This window comes from Phoca vitulina, unplaced genomic scaffold, assembly GCF_004348235.1.
Source record: "Phoca vitulina isolate PV1807 unplaced genomic scaffold, GSC_HSeal_1.0 scaffold1, whole genome shotgun sequence".
NCBI lineage: Eukaryota > Metazoa > Chordata > Mammalia > Carnivora > Phocidae > Phoca > Phoca vitulina.
In genome coordinates, this window is record NW_022589704.1 from 73,413,781 (window position 1) to 73,421,327 (window position 7,547).

A 7,547-nucleotide genomic window follows, 5' to 3' on the forward strand; every position below is an offset into this window, starting at 1 on the left:
GCTTATACTTGTGAGGTTTCTGTTATGCTGATGACAAAAGGGATGGACCTGTCTTTTAAGAGAATGCTTCATTTGATCTTACTGAAGATAAACACAAAAAACCGTTTGATTCAATTAAAATACATAAGTGTGAGAAACAATCCTTTTTCTTTATGTAAGCCATTTCTGCCTTAGAGTAAATTTATATTGTACTCAAAGACATTTCATGGTGGATTGAATAAAATTTAGTATTTATGTACCAATTATTTATTATATGCAGAGCCCTGGGGAAACAAAATTGAACAAGGCCTGATGGCTTATATATCCCTCCTTTATTTACATATATATATATATCCTTTGTATAGGATTATATGTAGAGATATCTATATATAGATATATAACCTATATTTGAGACTAAGAAAAATCAATAATTTAGAAAGAATATTTGAATTATACATCAATTACATAAAAAAATAATAGCAGTTCACAATTATTGAACCCCTACTATTACTTAACATTATAGTAATCATTTTCATGCATTAATTCATTTCCTTCTCACCACAGCCCTAAGAAGTGGGTACTGCAGTGTATCACATCTTAAAGATACGTAAAATGTGACTAACAGCTAGTTAGTGGCAGAGCTGAGTTGAAAAACTAGATCCATTTGATTTCAAAGCCCTTGATCTTAATCTCTATCTCATTATGCTTCAGAAACACACATTTTAAGCTGGGTAAAATCAATAAGTAAAAGCCAGTTATTGTAAGATATGGATTTTTGCCATTCTTGACAGACAGAAAAATGTGACATTTCAACTTCTGGCAATAGGTCTTCAAGAGTTCCTCTTAAAATGCAAATCTGTGCTCCTAGAAGAATAACACATCTAAAAAATAAACATTTTCAAGCTCTTAACACATGTATCCCTGCAAAATCTTAAGCGGATGGGACAAAAGACAGGTAAGTTATGATAAGGTTAAAGAGTGATAGGTATGGAATAAGAAAGGGGCAAACCAGAGCAAGGGGTAGGAAATACCACGTCCAGGAAACAGGTAGCATGAAAGAAATGGGTATGTGTGGTTAGGGCTCCTAAACGGGGCCAAGACAAAAGAACATCTAAGATAAGATGTTATAGCGGCATGATTTTACACAGAGCCATTACTGCTGCCTCTCAAAAAAATTCAATGGTACACCATTGGCAAGTATGATAAAATGATCTGTATGAACTCAAAAAATATAGTAGCTTCTTTAAGCAAGGATGGAAATATAATTTCTGTTGTCAGAGTGCTCATAATCAAGGAAGCATTTTTTTCCCTCTTTCGCAACTATTTGCTCCAGCATTCTTTACATGTCAGAAGATTTTACTCATGATCCCTTGCAACATACGGTTGTGAAATAGCCTTAATACCCGAACAGGGATGCTAATAGAATTGATTGCTAATTAGTTCTGTTGCTCCTTTCATTGCAGTCACATTCTTAAGTTAGTATAAGACTTGTCGATATATGACTCATTCACAAAACTTCCCTGCAATTTCAGTTAAATACTTAGTTACCATCATCGCAATGTTAATAATTATAAGGATGATGATGATGATAATAATAATAAACTGAAATGGTTTTAGGGGTAGAAATGTGAGTCTAAAAATGATATCTTCATGATCCGCGTTTATCCTACATCAATAATTTTGCATCAAATTTGCTCAATTTACAAATCAAAAATAGATTTTTCTGTCAGCAAAGATCAGTCTTGTATCTGAAAATCAAGCACAGCTTGTACATCATCATTAACCATAAAGGCTCTGAAATCAGAACTTAGCTGCCAATTTTGTTGATGATGCATAAGACGAAATCGAGTACAGCTGGCTCTTCTGTCCTATGCTAGCTCTGCAGTACTGACATTAGTGAAAAATCTGTTTGTTTTTTGCTTCAGGAAATTAAATAGCTATGACTAAAACGAAGCAGAGGGAACAGATATATCTGGGTAATAAACAGGTGCCATTTTTATTTTTGAGTTTTTTTTTTCTTGCAGATTCATTTCAATTATTGCAACACTACTTTAATTTGACCAATTGCCATGACCTCAAAGAAAATATTATGAAACTTCTTCTAAAAGACCACCAAGAAGAGCCCATTTTCTTGATAAATGGGGACCAAATAACACAACTCATTTATAATTTTAAATCTATCATAAGTAAATACAATTTTCTCAATGATTATTCCTTCTAATAGAGTAGGCAAGTTGCACCTTAAAATAAATAGATTTATTTGCTGACATATCCATTGCTTTTTCAGAATGGACACTGCATGTGATTTAGGCCCAAACCTTAATGCCTTAGTTGTGGAAAAATAAACCAATTTCTATTATCCTGAAATGAGGTAATGTGAGAGTTTTCAATAAGGTAGCATTAAGTTAATGGCATGAAATTAAATTTTTTTAGAGAGGGCATGTAGGGGCAGAGGGAGAATCCCAAGCAGGCTCCATGCCCAGCGTGGAGCCCCAGGTGGGCTTGATCCCAAGACCCTGAGCTCATGACCTGCGCCGAAACCAAGAGTCAGATGCTCAACCGACTGAGCCAGCCAGGCACCCCTGGCATAAAACTACATCCCTACATCATTTGGAAGTTTCGTGAATCAAGGAGATCCTTATCCTCTTTTCCAGACAAGCATTAAATATGCGGGGCTAGTTCAGGGTTAAAGTAAGAACTGAACACATGCATGCATATTAACAGTTACCACTTCAGGAATTCCTGTGAAAGCAATCTGAGAGGTATTTTTTTAAAGACACAAAAAGATGGGGAAGAAGAGATGAGATAACAGTGACATACTTTTGAAAATTAGAAAATAGGTGGATGAAATCTGACTGATTTAGCAGACCTCATAGAGTGGAAACTAAGCTGTAAAGGGGGAAAGCTGAGAATTCCCATTAACACAAGAGAATCCTCAGAAGGTTCAAGAAATGGTAACACTAGATAACTGTGGAACTGAAAGTGAAAGAGGCAAGGCCAGTGCTGAAGGACTGGGTAAAAGCTGATGGAGAAGAAATTATCTCTTTAGGTTCCCAACTCCACACCAGTGGGATACTGAGTCTCCCATCCTTGGATAAATCCATGGTTCTGTTTTGAACTGAGAGAGGCCAGTCACAGTTGAAGACCTGAATATTCTATCGAAAACATCCTCTCAAACCCTTTCCACAGTCAGTTCCCAGGACACTAGCAGCCAGATCGCAACTCTCCAGGAAAGAGATAGATGGACTTTTCTCTGGGAACCTGTCCATCCAACTGGAAAGACCTTAAAATACTGCTAACAAGGATGCCCAACACAAAGCCTTCCCAGACCACCTTGCCGTAAAGCTCAAAGTCAGAAAGCCCCATATACATATATGCATTCAGAGCTCTCTATTGGCTTTTAGACTTTCACTCTTTTTTTTTTTTTTTTTTTAGATTTTATTTATTTATTTGAGAGAGAGAGAGAAGGAGCAGGGGAGGGGCAGAGGGAGAATGAGAACAGACTCCCCACTGGGCAGGGAGCCCGACATGGGGCTCGACATGGGGCTTGATCTTGGGACTCTGGGATCATGACCTGAGCTGAAGGCAGACGCTTAACCGACTGAGCCACCCAGGTACCCCTAGACTTTCATTCTTAATCAAGAGTAGAAAATTAAAGATTGCAAGACATCTGGAAAAAAATACCTCTAACATGGAAAAGATACCAAAATAAACAAGCAAACAAATGCAACTTGGAAGAAATGAATACCATGCAGGGAGATATAAATTTATATATACAATATATTCATATATATATATATATATATATATGTATATATACACACACTAACATTCGTATCTTCAGAGAATTAAGATAAGATTTCATAACCTTAAAAAAAAGAACAAAATATACTACAAGTGGAACATTCAGAAAACTACTGAAAAAATATATAATAGTATAAATAAAAAATATGATACACCAATGTTTATAGCATTATACCATTATTTACAATAGCCAAAATATGAAAAGACCTTAAGCATTCACTGACAGATGAATGGATAAACAACGTGGTATATATATATATATATATACACAATGGAATATCTTTTTGAAAGATTTTTATTTATTTGTCAGAGAGAGAGAGCGAGAGCACAAGCAGAGGGAGCGGCAGGCTCCCCGCTGAGCAAGGAGCCCAATGTGGGACTCGATCCCAGGACCCTGGGATCATGACCTGAGCCAAAAGCAGATGCTTAACTGACTGAGCCACCCAGGTATCCCTACATATGATGGAGTATTATGCAGCCTTAAAAAGGAACAAAATTTTGATAGACACTGTAACAAGGATGAAACCTGAAGACATTATACTAAGTGAAATAAGCCAGACACAAATGGACAAATATTGTATGATTCTACTTAAATGAGGTACTTATAGTTATCAAAGTCATAAAGACAGAAAATAGAATGGTAGTTGCCAGGAGGCTTGGGGAAGGGAGGAATGGGGAGTTATTATTTAGTGTGCACAGAATTGCAGTTTTGGAAGATGAAGAAGTTGTGGAGATGGATGGTGATGATGGTTGCACAACAATGTGAATATAAGTAATGCCACTGAACTATGCACTAAAAATTGGTTAAAATGGTAAATTTTATGTTATATATATACTGACACCATAAAAATAAACAAAAAATTTATAGTACATAAGAATGTCAGTTAAGGAGTACCTAGCTGGCTCAGTCAGTGGAGCATCTGACTCTTGATCTTGGGATCATGAGTTCAAGCCCCACATTGCGTGTAGAGATAACTTAAAAAAAAAAAAAAAAAAAAAGAATGTCAGTTGGGAATTTGGGAGATAAAGTTGAGAAATTTTCTCAAAAAGTATAGCAAATTCAAATATATATATATACTTGTATATACAAAAACATACACATATATACATACTTGAAAAGAAACAAAGGAGAAAAAAGAGCATTCAAGAGGAAATCATTAGTAAAATAATAATAATTAGTGAAATAATTCAGGAACATTCTCCACAACTATGAGATTAATTTCCAAATTGAAAGGCCTATCCAGCCAGTGTTCAATATAATAGATGAAAATAAAACCACATCAAGGCATAGCATTAGAAAATTTTTAAATATTGGAGTCAAAGAGAAGATCACAAAAGTTTCCAAAGAGGAAAAAATTGGGTCAGAAATCACAATGGCATTGTGTTTCTTAACAGTAAGACTAGACCAATGCCTACAAATTTCTGAGGAAAAAAAAAGTATTTCCCATCTAAAACTCTATTGTCAACCAATGGGAGGAAAGAATAAAGAAATTTTAAAAAAATGTAAGATCTCAAAAAATTTACCTCCTAGACACTCTTGCTCTCTGGCTATTGGAAGATATATTGTGAGGGAGAGAGAATACGTGGTTCTGTGTGTGTGTGTGTGTGTGTGTGTATCTGTGTGAGTGTGTGTGTGTGTGTGTGTGTGAGAGAGAGAGAGAGAGAGAGAGAGAGAGAAAGAGAAGAAAGAGTGAGGGAGAACACTAAGAAAAAGAGGATTACATGGGCTAGAGGAAACAGGGGATCCAACCTAAGAGAAAGAGGAAGAGAAGCCCTTGGCAAGGAGGATAGGATTAGAGTGACTGCTCTTTACCAGGCATACAGAGCAAACTCGAGACTGGATTTCATCAGACAATTTTTGGCTGAGGACAGTGCAGGGCTCTTTATAACCTCCTTTCCCTCTACACAGAACAGATGTGCATAGAGAAAATTAGTGGAATTAACACTTTAAATGATGACGGTGTACAAGGCAATAAAAGAGTATGTTCCTAACTTAAATGCTTACACTGAATCCATTCAGCCATTTTTGCAAGAGCCTTCCGTTCCTTGTAGACTACAGTACATAATAAAATACAAATCTGACTAAACAAATCAAATTCTCCCATAGACACATTCTTGCCCATAGGGGTATGTATGTGCCTATGTTTGTGTGTGTATAAAATCTCGGAAAGGACATACAAGAAACTGGAGACATACTTGCTTCTGGGGAAAGGAAGTGTGTGGTTAGGCAAAGGGGGTATGAGAAAGACTTATTTTTCAAAATGTATTCATTTGCTCCTTTTGATTTTTTTATCACAATAGAAATATGAATAAGTTACATTCCTTAAAAAATTGTAACAGTCTTAACCAAGAAATTCACCTTCTAGGAGTTTATGCTAAAGAAATACCTGTCCATAGGCAAAATGATGTAGGTATAGGGATATCTTATAGGGATATCTAGCAAAAGATTGGAAACCACTTAAATATCCATTTACCTGGCACTGGTAAAATAATATATGTATATTCCCAGAACGAAATAGTATGCAACCAGAAAAAAATTATTTAAAAGCCTTATATGTACTGATACAAAACCATCTACAAAGTAAGTTGTTAAGGGAAAATAAACAAGAAACACGCATATGTGTGTTCACATTTGCTTGTATATGCGTAGATTATCTCTGGGAGAAAATACAAACATTTTCTAAATCAGTTTAGCCTGGAAGAACTGGATGGCAGGAGAATAGGGATATGACAGAAATTATTCTCTGTATACAATTTTGTACCTTTTGAATTTTGATCCATGTGAATATGTTACCTTTGAAAACCAAATTGAATTACAATTTTTGAAAATGTGGGGCATTTTTAAATAACCTAGATTATTTTCATCTCGATTCTTTCTTTTTTCTCTATCGCAAAGCCAGTATGAGATCTTTCATCTAATAATAACACTCTGGTTGTAGTTCTGCAATGCTTAAGAAATAAAATCTGTTACTCCTGCTGGGATCAGAACAGTTGTCAGCATATGTGGGCAGCAGTGGGTGAAGAGCTTTTGAATTTAAGGCATATAAACTAAATACCAAAGTTGAATGTATTATAACATCATTGTTGATATAGGAGAAATTTTATATTAATGACATGTATAAAGACGTCAGTGGTGTACTTCTCTGCAAAACAGATGAGGACAAGACTATATACCAGCTTTATGCTATCCATTCCATCATGACAGACAAGGCATATGAAAAGAGAGGGATAATTGGAACTCCAGACTGGATTTCAAAGCTGTGTCTGGGCCCCTTTTCAATGGCATGACTTACTGGGATGCATAAAGGGGCATATTTTCTGGCTCTTCCTTTCTCTTGCATGTGTTTACAAAATCATTATGCACATTAAAAAATTCAGGCATGAACTTAACTTCACAGAAGACTTTTTAAAATGCTATAAATAACTCATTTTCAGGAAATTAAGTGGGTCGTGTGTGCTCTTAAGCCCCTGATGGAACATGATAAAGATGAGGTGCAGAGGTGAAGGGCCATGCCCAAGAATTAATCCATTTGTATCGAAAATCTGTGTTCACTGACCCCACCATTGTCTCCATCTCATTACCATCTCTCTCCACCCAGATTCATCTATGACCAGAAATATTTGATGAAATTATAGAATTGTTAAAGAAGCGTATCTCACAAGCCTTTTGATCATTTTGTGAACATTTACTTTCCTAAACAAAATAGATTTTCAAGGACATCACTGCTTCTACTGTGGTGCCATCTGTCTCAATATTGAAAATT